Source organism: Diadema antillarum, unplaced genomic scaffold (assembly GCF_040938485.1).
Source record: "Diadema antillarum isolate AM-2024a unplaced genomic scaffold, OU_Dant_1.0 seq00000893_RagTag, whole genome shotgun sequence".
NCBI classification, from domain to species: Eukaryota; Metazoa; Echinodermata; class Echinoidea; order Diadematoida; family Diadematidae; genus Diadema; species Diadema antillarum.
In genome coordinates this window covers 455,686-469,828 of record NW_027271756.1, presented here as the reverse complement: position 1 = coordinate 469,828, position 14,143 = coordinate 455,686, and positions in this window count along the sequence as shown.

Sequence of the window (14,143 nt, the reverse complement as noted above, 5' to 3'; positions counted from 1 at the left end):
ACTGACGAGGCATGAAGAAAATCAGGAAAACCCGGTTTCCCGGAATGCAGGTGCGAAACGTAAATGCGCAAGCTTAGAGGAAAAAAAAAACACCTGACGCGAGCTCCAAAGTCTGAATCAAAGTGACCTCCATCGTGAAAAGAGAATTCCGACGAGGACTGAGCCTCCCTAAAACCTTAATGATATCGGATTGTTCGCAAAGGCGCTATCGGGTCTTACTGCCTGCCCCGAAATGGGTCAGTTTACGTAATTAGCTCACGATCTCGAGGAAAACAGGGTGGCGTTCGAGAATCATACCTGTTACACAAACTCTCGGCATGACGTATTATCGCATGTCTCGAGTGAAGCCGCACTGGTTGTTTGGGGAGAACGTCTTTGCACGTTACGAGCATGACATTAGCGCTTGTCGTTACTCTTAGAATTTTTCATTCTCGTTCATCCAGTAACACACCCTTAATCTAAATGTTAAACTTTGTTTTTTATTGTACCCGTGCTTCGAGTAATACACTGATTGTACCGCAAAGGTTTGTCAGAAAATCTTTAAAAATCTTTAAAAACTTTAAAACCTTCAAGAACTCAGGGTATCTCAGTCATTGCCAAACCTAATCGACATTGTTTCTAGTGCTGTATTATCGCCGTTCATTCCTGTTGCTTTGTCTTGTCTTGCCTCTGACATTCGTGTCCAGTGCTACGAGGTCCTTGCATGTGCAGGCTGGTAGAATATCCTTCATCAGATGTCGCGATGAGTTTTCGTCGCTCCGTCCCGAGAGCTCTCTTCGTGTGCTTGGAACTAAATTTCTCGTGTCAAATCCTCACTGTTCCCCTGATGGCACATCAAAACCCACTAATCATGGATTGTGTTCGAAAGTAATTAGATTAAACCAGCAATGGCCAAGGTCATGAAAGATTGAGGCTTTCTATTGTCACACTGAATTCACTTCTGACACATTGCTTCATCTATTTCATTCCGTGATCAATATGAAGTTATCATCACTACCATCCCGATGTCCCCGGAAAAATGGTTTTGACTGGCTTAATTGAATTATGTCTCGCCTTTCATAGCGACAGTAGTTTCACTTCAACCCTACATCACCCCGGGAAGGATCAGTGTGTGTGTGTGTGTGTGTGTGTGTGTGTGTGTGTGTGTGTGTGTGTGTGTATGTGTGTGTGGATGGGTACGACTACGTGTTATGTGTGTGTGTCTTCTTAAATGATCGGAAGAGGCGGGAAAGGAGAATGAAGACGTACATCAGCTTGTTTCGCCAGATCGATGGTGATTGTTATGGTGTCGGTAACCCGAGTGAAATGCAAACACCTTAGTGGAGGATGGGAGGCGTGTCGCTGAGTGGTGTGATGGGATCCTCGACTCGCCTGGCGGGAAACACAGGGATAGTCGATGTTTTAAAGGGACATTCAGGAGATGGAAGCTCAATATTTAAAACTTTCTAGACAGCAGACATCACAGTATTTGATAACATTGACTCGTATTGCAGACATTCAGAACGCACATGTTCTGGCGTCGATTTATACATCAAAGAAGAGCGCAATTTTGCTGGCAAACATTTAAAAAAACCATTCTTTGAAAATTACTCAATGTGAAAATACCGTGGAAAGTTACCTCTCCCCCCCCCCAGACAATTACCATTTGACAATATTTTTTCCTCGAGAATCACTAAGATTGCATGTCTATGCCAAATAGCTACAAGAAGTGACGCTACATAAAGATGTTAAATGAGGGCGATTTACGTAGACACTTAAAGTAAAGATTTCGGACATAACCAATAGAAGGAAGGAAAATCGAGAGAGACTGGAGCGGTCATATGATCTTCGGAGATATCTTCTGCGTCTCTTTTCAGTGAATAAAAAGAAAGAAAAGAGAAATAAGAAATGCATTACAAAAGCAACTAGGTCGTAAGAGCAAGATTTTGTTTTAGTCAAAGTCGGTTTCTAGAAGACGATTTTTTTAAAACCAGCTAGAGAGATGATTTTTGTAACTCATTAAACTTGAATGTTGCTAACCAAGCCAGATGCATAATGGAATAGTAATGTAGGACTGATACTAATGAGGAGAAGGTGTTGTTTGATATTCTATTAACACTTTCTAGGAGCTATCAGGGAATTTGGGCAGCGTATACAATGCTATGACGTTTTCTACGTAAATCAGAACTCAAAGCACACAAAAGTTTTTTTGTTTGTTTTTTAATAGTGCACTGAGTCATCTTCTTCGCATAAAAGCCACAAAGGGGATTTTTAAAGTCCTCGAAAACCACAGAAAATTAGATAAACATGAAAATTACGTGCACCCATGCGTAACATACTGGTCATGGTTATGACACAGTTACAGTATGGTCTTTAAGTAAGGACATCTTTATACACCTCACGAGTGGAAAATTGAAAAAAGAAGAAGAAAGAAACCAGGATATGGATGCACCAAACTGTTAAATGCCGTATACTTTAATTAATCCATAACTCTATAAGCCTCGCATCAATGAGTATAAACATAGGTAACTGTTTAAAAACGAAAAAAATCCGAAATCAGTCTAGTTTACGCGAAATGTATGTTTAAGACCTACTGGAAAGTCAACCCGTGCAAATGCTCTAATGGTTCGTGATGAATGGTCAAAAAGTTCTCAATAGCCATGGTCAGAAAAGTCTCAATAGCCATGGTCACACTCGTAAAAGATCGCGAAGTATCAGATCGCGATCTTTAGGGTCTCAAAGTTTTGCCAGTGTGACCGCAAACTTCCCATGGAACTTCTCCTGAAACTTCCAGTTCAAACTCGGAATACTCGAACGCTCGCAACTGAAACTTTGCGAGGTTTGTCACATGACCAGTCCACCACCTGTTTGTGGAACCGATCGATAGTTTTCGGGTGGACTCAATGGGACGTACATGTGCGCATTGTTACGTCACAATGGGCTGTGAGACGACGTACTCTTTCTTCTCTCTTGCGCACATGCACCGGTGACCCAAACCTCGAGAACTTACAGATCGTGAAGTTTGGCTGCAAGTGTGGATGAACGACCAAAGATCGCAAGACTTCGCTTTCTTTAACTTCGCGATCTTTTCCTAATCGGAATGTGACCGCGGCTAATAAGAATTCCCCGTATGTATGACACATACCATACGAAAGCTCCATTCTGTACAAAAATAAAAAAGGGAGGGGGTTTCCTTACCCGTTTGATATCTACGGTAGATGTTAACTGAATTTTTGATAAGTACACCGTCTACTATCTACAGTAGATGTTAACTAATTTTATGATCAGTACGCGAAAAAAGAAGGGTAGAGTATCAAGATCCGTCGAGATCGTGGAGAGAACACTTTACAAAGTGCAAGGAAAGCCGAATAACATTCCAGGGCATTGTTATGCATTCTGGTTTGCTCCTGTTTACACTCACGTCGGAAGACTTCAGACGGGCTGTCTAGGCGATGTGGTTGGGTAACTAACTGTTGACCTGAAACGTCTTTGCTGTTTGTCTGCGGCATACATTGCCTATGAAGTCACCTTCATGCGCGCAAAAACAGGAAGCCGCCGCAGTTAAATACAGTGTCCGGTGATTTATATTATATTCACCGTTGTAAACTGCACGAATACATTAAATCAAGTAAGGAAAGGCAGTTCGAACATTTGCAACAGCCCACCAACGAGAAGTTATATGTATCAGCTTTTAGATTGAATGGTGTAGCAACTGGAAGAATTTGAAGGCGGCAGAACTGACAACAGTGGTATTCATGTCGTCAGACGTTGTGAAGACACCAAAGTCCGCTATTGAAATGAGAACTTATTACTTAAAGGACGATTCCACACCACGCTCAAAATGGCTTTGAACAAAAGAGTAGAATCCGGAAACAGATGGTAGGAGCTTCATCGAATTCGCTTCTCTAGTGAGGGAAATTTGTAGAATTTTAGCTCCTTTCTTAGTAATTATTTTTTCTTTCAATATGTAGTTCATTCTCATCGAATGACTGTAATTTCAAAATAACATTTCCAAAAATGATGTGGCTGTAGTTGCTGACTATAGACCTTAGCATGATTAATTTACACTTTGTGTGTGCCTGTTCAAACTAATTAGATAGTTGTGACCTGATGATATCCCACCGAATGATATCCCATCTACATTCATGATTGCGACAAAATAATCACATTAAAACGTGTGAACCTTGATAATTCCATGACTTTCGTATCTTATATCCAGTGTTGGCAAAATTCCGTCTGAAGTCACCATTATGTTCAAGAACGGAAACTTGAACAACGTGTGGAAATGACCTTTAAGCTCATCGTCTGCTACCGACGGCAACGACGCGCATTATGTGTTATTGTCCCAAACGAAGGGGATATGATCGTAGAGTAAAGACATGCCGTAGTCGTGAGGCTACATCCTGTCATTTGTCAAATAAGTAACTGCAGCACGATGGCACATGACATCATCACACACGCAATATTTCTTCATTCCTGTTGAAGCTCAAACAGCTATGATTCGTTTTATTCTCTGCAAAATTGAACTCATAAATTTAACCTTCCATCAAGTCTGTAAAAGACATAACATTAACATTGCGCGACATCCAGCCATGCATAACGACATCTTTTACAAGAACATGTAATACCAAAATTACGCTTTCTTATTTTCACCTGAACGTGTTCGATTCTCTTCTGAAAATATTTATCCTCTGTTTCAGCGAACTGTAATACCTCCATACGCAAGAAAATCCTGTCCTCACAGATCATGTGAGCGATGCTAAATGGTAGAAAGCCACGAGGTAGGCCTATTAAAGTGCGACTTATTCACATTTTGTTTTCCTATCCAGTAACGATCGTTTTGGATGAACATGGAATATAATAAATCTGAAATATCAGTGTCATTACCACAAGAAGAAGCACCTACGCTCTGAAATTCCCCTCTATGGTTGCTTTTCGCCCTCTCCCTCTCCCACAAAAGACACAGTATATAACAATAAATGTCATATTTTAGGACTCTCAGGCTCTTATGCCATTAAGTTCAACAAACAACACATCTGTGATTTGGTGTTGTATCTTTGCTACATTGTTGATATTCCTGCTCAGTGCTTCATAAGGATGGGTAAAAAAATTTGCACTTGTTGTTCCTATACAAATTCTTGCTATGTCTTGTAGATATTCAAAAGCCTCCTATGATTGCTCACTTTATAACTGATCTCGAATTTCGCAGCACTTTGTGAAGAGTAACTTATGTTTCGTTCTAAAAGTGGCACGTGTGTGTCGAATTCTTCTTTTTTTATATCATTTTTGCGTAGATTCATTGACCTCACCCAGTTCGATCTAATTCTCGTACACTATTGTGCAGTGAAATATATTTTTTGGATGCCAAGATGATGATGATGATGATGATGATGAAACAGCATTTGTATGGCGCCATTTATCTGTTAGAAACATTCAAAGGCGCCCAGCTCCCAAAAAGTGTCAGACATCATTCACAAAGTTGCCGGAAAAGATGAGTCTTCAGTGCAGACTTGAATGTATTGAGGCTTCTCCTGATGGGACTTGCTGGGTTAATGGAGATGTTTAATCTGACTTTAAAAAAGAAAAAGGTCTTCTTGGCGCGATGATTCACTTTACACTTCACTCGACAGCCGCCAGGGATCATTACTGGATCTAACGGCTTGACAGCTGCACCATCACCATTCTCTGCATGTATACCTACGTATCGTGGGATTTAAAAGGACTTAGGAAGTTTATTCCATGTCCAATCGTTTCACCTTGGACATAATTCCGCGGCATTAAAGTCTCCAGAAGATGTTTAGGACGCTTTGCTTGATAGGAAAAAATAAAAAGATTAAAGGAAAACATCTAATTCGTTCATATGGTTTGCTATAACGGTGATGGGAATGAGGAGGGAGCTTTTGCATTTCTACAATCAAAGTTCAACGATATGCTGCACACTTGTTTGAATATGCACAAAATGTGTCAATCCCCCAAGGTAGACCTATTATAAGGGTATACTAATGGAGGGATGCCGAGCTGGGGAAGGGCGTAATTCCCCTCCCACACGAGGGCGCTTTTGCATTAAAGAATTGAAATTAGACGACCTTGCGCATTATTTTTGTGGAATATATCGGAAATTTGTAAATCTTCAAAGTGTACCAAGTCAACGGAGGGAGACCAAGCGGGGGAGGGTGTGGGAGAGGGTATCCCTCTCCTACACGAGGGAATTATAAATCATTTAAAATGACATGAATGATCTCCTGCACATTTTTGTAATATCAATATGGTGTATCACAAAAGTATGCGAAATCTATGAAGGGGATCTAAGCGGGGGAGGGTTTGGTAAAATATGCCCCCCTCCGTTTTCACCTCATTTGTGACCCTGCATAACAAATCCAACACAAAGTCGCCAGACATGAATTTTTAGTTAAGGGCAGACTCTGAAAGAACAGACTCTAAGCTTTAAAATGATGTACAACTCAATTCAAACGAACTCTGCTAACATATCTAAATAATTGGAAAGAAAGCACACACTCTGGAAAAGTGTGTATACTGAGAAAAGAGGCTCTGAAGTATAGGGTCTATTCAAGCGCTCAATCTGTAAGCCGCGCTCTGTGCAATGAATGGGACAAAAACAGGATGTAAAACTTCAAAGAAACAACAATGAAGAGATTATTAGATTAAAATGAAATTGAACATGCTGTATTTATGCCCTCGATTCATACCTGATACCAATTTTCAAAGCAGTGGCATCATTTTTTCTAAAGATTATTAGGGTTAAAAGTGAAGAGAGTGTACAGGGTTTTTAAGAAATGAAAATGCATACCTAATCACAATATTGTACACAAAAAAATTTTTAGAAAAACAGCTGAAAACACAACTTCTCATTAATTTCATGATCCCCAAATTTAGACTAATGCAGGAGAATTGTTCTTTCAGAAAATATGAAAAACTCAAGACTTACTTTACGTTCACTTATTTTGAGTCCTCACGTAAAATTGGGGTGTGCAACTTATTGTTGGTTTTGTGATGCACAGTCACATTTGATACACGGATGGGTCAATAGACCCGCAAAATGTCATAGACATGGATTTTGGTTGCTCAATAAATGTACATACCAGAGCAAGGCGGGCAGAATGGTGTCCAAATGATAGTGTTCTATATACAGTAGGTCGGAATTGAAAGCAAATTGTTTTTAAAACATGAGTGAAGAGGTCACGAAAATGGGTATGAAAATTTACACAGACTTACTTACAAGGCTTCACGGTCAGGTGACTAGCTAAGTTTATCACTTTCTTGAGAATGCCTTTTTCAAGATTTGCTACAGGATGAAAAAAAAATGCATATAATGCTGTTCATGATGCGCATCATAATAATGGGAAAAATGCAAAGTCACTTCGATTTTCACGTTCTTCTATTAAAGGACAAGTGAATGCAGCAATATTAGTAGAACATATCAGTGAGAGTTTGAGGAAAATCGGACAATCCATTCCAAAGTATGAATTTTTGAAGTTTCTGCTCAGTCATTGCTGGATGAGAAGACTACGACAGCTTGTGGTCATTGTGATGTCACATGTGTAGAACAATACAAAGAAAGTATACAGAAATTTCAACATATTTTCACTTTTCTCTCATAATCAACGAACACTTAACTTGCCTCTTTCAGAAGACTTTGGGAATTATATTACCCTTAACATACATCAGTGACAAGTTGAGGAAATGTGTATTTTTTCAAAAAATTGTCTTTATATTTTCATAATATCGTTCTACGCATGTGAGAGAAGTCCTCTCATCCAGCAGTAACTGCGCAGATAGGCTACTTTAAAAGTGATAACTAAAGGATTGTCCGATTTTTCCCAATCTTTCACTGATGTGTCGACTAATATTACTGCATTTACTCAATCCACATGTATATAAAGGTGGACTTTAACCTTTAAGCTGCTGATGAGCCAGCCTACGATCAGCTTGTGATCAGGACATTAATTTTGTCACCCTCTCATCTTCTCTTTTTTTTTCCTCTGGTTTTTTCTTCCTTTCTCTTCTCTTTCCCTCTCCCTCTTCATCTCCTTCTCTCCCCTGTATATATATATATATATATATATATATATATATATATATATATATATATCCTTCTCTCTCTCACTCCCCCCCCCCCTCTCTCTCTCTCTCTCTCTCTCTTAGCCTGGAAAGTGATAAGTGGTGCGGTCAATACCGTACCACCCGTAGCGGCTCCGACGAGCCTGCACTGGGCCGCACATTTTGGTTTGTGAAGTTATGCATAATTATATTCATTATCAGTATCTTTGATATCCCACTGTACTCAGTTTCAACACTTAATCCGTCATGTCGAAATTACTGTACTTGCATCATAGCTTGCTGTACAAAGAAAACATTCATATTTCTGCGATCGGTTATGGAAATGAGATCCTTCTTGTGGCCCTTTGATTTCTTTCCCCCAACAATCAGTCACGACATAGGGTAGGAATCTAACTCACAGCTGATCCCTTCGAGCTCTTGTGTCTATATGAAGACACTTTTGCTGGCCGAGATATTACCGCTCGAATTCCTTGCATCATAGAAATATCATTACCCGACAATTACGAATGAAGTAAACGTGTGTACGGACGCAATCTAACGAATATGATTTCAGACATCATATTGACATCATATTTGATAAGATTTTTGGTATCTCATCTTTGTGTCTCCTCTTTTTTTAATAGCATCTTGTCGTTTTGCATTTTTAGTTTATATTGTTTTCTTCTGAGGAAAAAAATAACCCACGCTCTCTTTTTTTTCTTTTTAAACACTCGTTTTTTCGGCAACGATGTAACTAGCAGTGGGATCCAATCCGATGGCAAACGGCGCACACACCATCCCGTTAACACGCCCACGATCAAATAATTACCTGGCGACCTCTTGGAGTCGATTTATCACGGAGCCTCATTGTGGAAATAGCATTTACGGACCCGCAAGCATTTGGCGCTGGAATCGACACCTAAGACGGATTCGTGTCACACGACACGGACAAGTCCACTCGATCGGAAAGGCAAGAAATCCGCATGGGGACTTGCGGTCGCGTTCGGAAAATCTCACCCGCGTCCGTCAGTGACGAAACATCACCACTGGGTGCTCGCTGTACACGTAATCCAAACCCCGTTGGCACCGAGTTTGGTTTCTAAGTGCTGCACATGAGGATTAGACTCTCCCGGCCTTACGTAAACTCTTTTTTGTGTAAATATATATATATATGTGTGTGTGTGTGTGTGTGTGTGTGTGTGTGTGTGTGTGTGTGTGTGTGTGTGTGTGTGTGTATTTGCGTTATGCACATTTCCTGACCACAAACGCATGATCGCTCAAATATGTTTTGGTGGTGGGTGAAAATACCACTTTAGGCAAGCTAAGTCAATGTTTACATATTCCCGCTTACCAAAACAGATTTGGAGAAAGGAATGTGCATTTTTTTTCTTATTTTTTAACCTGAGAACTACAAAAACAAAAGTAAACCTGGTAGAGCACTTAACATCATGGATGTATGGCCCCCTTGATTCAGGAAAAAAGATATAAAAAAGAAAGAAGAAAGCGCGGTAGGTTTAGGTCACAGAGCTGGGTTACAAATCCCCCTTCGCCACCTAATGGATGTCCGGCAGCAATGTATGCAATGGCGAATAGTGCAAATCCCTCGGACACCACCTGATTTGTTTATAACAGGTTTCTTGTCGAATTCATTTTTACCATGTCCACAGGCTATCGGCCAACTCTGTCATTAAGTTATATATATATATATATATATATATATATATATATATATATATAATTATATATATATGTATATATATATATATATATATATATATATATATATATATATATATATATGTATATACATATGTTGTGTGTGGGTGGGTGTGTGGGTGTGCTTGTTTGGTTGGTGGTAGGTTGTTTTGGTGTTTGTTTTGGGGGGTTTTTTGCGGGGGAGGGAGGCAAGGGGTGCATCACGACTTAGGGGATTAGTCTCTAGATTTCATCTAGAACGTCCTCAGTTTGAATCCCAACAGGGGCGTTTTTTCATTGGACACGATCTGCTGCTCCCAATGTCAATTTTTGTATTAAAATGAGTACGTGGCAGTGCTTGGATAATAACAATGGGCAGGCCCCTCTGGTAGAGCAGTCACATAGATTAAAAAAAAAACCCTCATCTCAGCTAAATTAGACTGTGCAATTACAATTATTATCGTTGTAACTCTCATTTTATCATAATTATTGTTCTTATCAGTATACAATAGTCATGGTAGTTGTCATCCTAATCCTTATTGTCATGTTTGTTTGCTTGTCAGTTTTCTATCTGAGAAGATGGCTGGATAGCCCATATTCAGCTACACTAAGCTGGTCTTCCATGGGTTCCAGTTGGATGTGAAGCGGGACCACTTCACCGGGTTATCACCCTGCTCTTTGCGATGAATGAATGAAGCGGGAACTTTTACGTGCATGAGTTGTGACTCTCTCATACACGGGACCTCCATTTTATGTCTTATCCGAGGGACAGAGTGTTTTGCCTCTCTACTAGAGGGGACGGTATGATTACACACAACATTGCTCAATCCAGACTCGGGTATCGAACCCGGGTCGCTTGGGTCGGAGGCAGACGCGCTACCGACTGAGCCAACTCACGGCCCTTTACGTCCATAATGTCCGTAACGTCCAAAACCCATGCAAGAGCAAAACACAAGGCACGATATCAGATTGCTAGTAAAAACAAAAAAAAAAAACAAAGAAAAATAAAATAACATCATGTACAGTGCACTGCCTTTGTAATCAAAACGGTGATAACTAATTCTTGTTACAATGGTGTAAAAATTCAGGTCCCTAAATTATCACCTTGATATATATCTTTATGTACTTTACTGTTCGGCTATAACGAAATTTCGATTCAACGAAAGGAAAACGCCGTCCTGAGGACTTCGTTACAACGGGAGTGCACTGAATGTTTTCATGTCCTTTTTAAATAGTAAAATGAGTAGGAAACTTTATGAAATTAAAGAAAAATGGCTTCAAAAGCTTTCGATCAATCCAGAGTAAGACAATCATCTAAAGTGGAGGTTTACCACGAAAACAAATCTCCGAATATGAAGGCATGAAAGAGAGTATCACCAGCCTTATATACGTAAAAGCGTCACATATAGAATAACATACTATTGTTGGATAAGACGCGAGTACATTGATGATTGACAGCACTCGAAATCATGTCGTCCTATATAGCATGCGAAGTACTTTGTGTACCTTCGTCGGTAATCAGGCTTCAAGTAGTTATAGTTTGGTTGAACAAGTCATCGTAGACATAATTATCAACACGCAAAGGATGAAGTGGGCTAGTTATAAAGTGGAATTATAAAAGGAAAATTGTCTTTTCCATATTGAGGGGATATGTAACAAACTCATGAGCGTGGATGAGTTACTTTGCTCGTCTGCCTGCGAGGACATGGATAACAATCAATACACTGTGCTATTCATGTGCGCGCGCGCGTGTGGGAGCAGTTTATACATCTCAGTTCGACATATTTGAATGGCTTTGTGCCTGTGTGACAGCTTCCAACTCCGAAGGTCATTTTTTAATACAGGGGACTAGACAATGACTTTAAGACAGATAGTGTCTGTCCATGGTTTGAATCTTGCCCGGGTATTTTAAAGGGCCCCTAAAGAAAGAGATGTTGATACTGAAGAGACCAACTCGGGTGGTTGAAAGTAACATCGCTTTTAACCCTATAAAGTCCAAGGGGGGGGGGGCACATTGTGCCCCCTACCATATTTTCGGTCGCCACTCCAACACCCTTTACCCGATTTCAACCAAATTTGCTGACTTTTCCTAAAATCTTATTGCAAACATTTTTATATAAAATTTAGATATATCCGATATTGCTGGTTGCCATGGCAACCGTAAACTGACAACTATGTTAGTCAGATTTTGCATGATTTTCTGCTCCAATTTCAATGAACAATATAATAATGGATGAAATGGGGGTTTTCTTGGCTGTAATTTGCTGAATGACCAAAATGTGAAGTACTTAGGATTGTAAATTACCCTGAAATGGTAGTCTTATTATTTCCTTTAGTTTTATATGACATAGGCATCAAACAACTGATATAATAGAAATAATCGAAAATACAGCATTTTTCAAAGACTACCTTTTTATTTTGTGTTATTTTCACACAAGCTTTGTCTGTAATATCATTTGTTTATCTTATTATCAATCTGCAAGCTCAGAATTCAATATTTTGGAAATATAAAATGTGATACCAATATATGTACCCATTCCAAGCAATACATCATAGGTTTCATTTATATCTTTTTGTATTATAATGAATAGTGCCCCCACATGTTGACCTTGATATATTTCAACCATAACAAATAGTGAAGGTTGACTTGCTTTTCCTTTGTAGTAAATGTGAAAATCATTAATATAAGATAAAAACATATATACTTGGGATAAAGAAATAAAAAGAAAACACAGTGCTTTAGCGTATTTCCTATGTATTTCTTTATATTTTGATAAATAGCGCCCTTAGTGGATGACCTTGAGAAATTTCAAATATTGGGTCATGTAGAGTATAAGTTGCTCTACATATGTGCCAAATATGATGGTCATACATCATAATGAAGAAGATATATAGGGGCACAATGTGCCCCCCCCCCTCCCTTTGGGCCTGGAAGGGGTCAAAATAGCTTGGGCTTTATAGGGTTAAAATAATCTTTATTTTTATTACAATTACTACTCTTTTACTGCTACTACTACTACTACTGCTACACAGCAGCAACAACAGCTACTTCAACTACTGGCGATTGTACATGAATACTACTCATAGCATCATATTATCATCATTAAACTCATTACTATTCCACACCACATAGGGCTTATTATACTTTTAATTAAAAAAGAAAAAACTAAACGTACGTTGTAAATCACTGTAACTTACTTTTAGAAATCATGTCTCATATGGGGGACCATGAATATGCAAACACTAAATGCCAACACACAGTCGGGCTATGACAGAAAAAAGCCGCCAGTGTAGACGGTACTATGTACTAGAATCATGACTGCAACATCCTAGCTTGAATCCATAAAGTAAATATTTGATTGAGATCACTTCAGGATCGAGCAAAATCTGCAATTCGATTTTTAACAAGAACGAGTTCAGTGTGATATGATACATGAGGAATGATCAAAGGAAAGGCACTGCGACAAACATGACATGGACGGGCAATTACGTCGTGAAATCCACATACAGAGATAAGTATATCGGTAGTCATTCATTCATTCATTCATTCATTCATACATCCGTACATACACCCCGACCCGCGGAATAACGCGGATAGGGGGTGTTCCACAAGAAAATAAGCAATATCTGAATGGTGAGGGGAAAATATCAATACAATTTTGCGAGAAGCAAACAAGTTTTGTTCATTTACAGCGGCAAAGAGCATGTCAATATCATCAGGTGATGTTCATGTGTCCCTAATGACCCTGTGTGTGTACCTCCGTTGCGGAATATAATCAACCCACATCTGGGACTATACTGCGCTACCTTTTCAAGTTTTGTGAGATCCTACGGTGATTATACCATTAATTGTAAATACAACTGTACGAATTTTCACACGCTTTTAAGAATCAGTGAGATTGCACCATGGAAATTCTGTCCTCGAAATCTGGGGTCACGATTTCAGATATAGTTATATTTGTATAGCAAGTCGTATTGCCGGCCACCATGTGAACACCGCTATGAGAACACAACTACCCCGTGGTGCGGGTCAACACACCTGGTGCACCATTCGTCAACACACGTGCATATTCAAGCACGTACGCGCACTGCATCTGTCTGTCGTCCTTCCTATAGATGACATGTACAAATCGAGGCCCAGTTCCTCGTCCGGTGGCGCGTTCCAATTTTTCGAGAGTGCAAACAGGAGCTACTTTTCTCGGGGGTACTATGGCGATCAATTACCCACCTTGATAGGCCAAACTGACGGTCTTGCCTTTAAACAACCCTTTAGAGAGTATACAAAAATGTTACGCATCCCCAAACTGGTTATGAGTGCTGCCTCCGTGCTTTTTTACCGTATTTTTTCCCTGCAGATGCCGAAAGCTTCCTTATAGGTCTCATAATCCAATCCCTGCCGATTCTCACACGA